Here is a 419-nt window from a genome sequence, read left to right as displayed (position 1 = left end):
CCCCCCCCCTGTTATTAGGGTTCGTGTAATCCCGGTACATGTGGTGATGCGCTTTCGCATCGTCTTGATCATAAATCGTTGCATGTCGCGATGGTGACGTCGCCAATTGATGAGGTGATACGTACAACGTACGTGTCATATGCAAAATCTGTTGCGTTGCTGAAAGCATTAGGAGTTCGGAAACTTAGATGTCGCTTATTCGACGACCGCTGATGTAATTGGCAGTCTTATATAAATTTAAATCTGCTTCATGTGAAATCAGGCCTTGATATACTGTGTACTGGGTCTCATCATGAAGATACAAATCTCATTCTTAAGAAATGAAAAAAGGAGTTTTACCAGGCCGGTCATTTTTACAGTTTAAAAAAAAAGCGATGTGAGAGGTTTCTAGTGATGATTTTTACCCACATGTACTGCTC

The sequence above is a fragment of the Plasmopara halstedii genome, assembly GCF_900000015.1.
Source record: "Plasmopara halstedii genome assembly, contig: Scaffold_3111, whole genome shotgun sequence".
NCBI lineage: Eukaryota > Oomycota > Peronosporomycetes > Peronosporales > Peronosporaceae > Plasmopara > Plasmopara halstedii.
The sequence above is the reverse complement of the archived record's forward strand: the minus strand, read 5'-3'. Positions refer to the sequence as shown.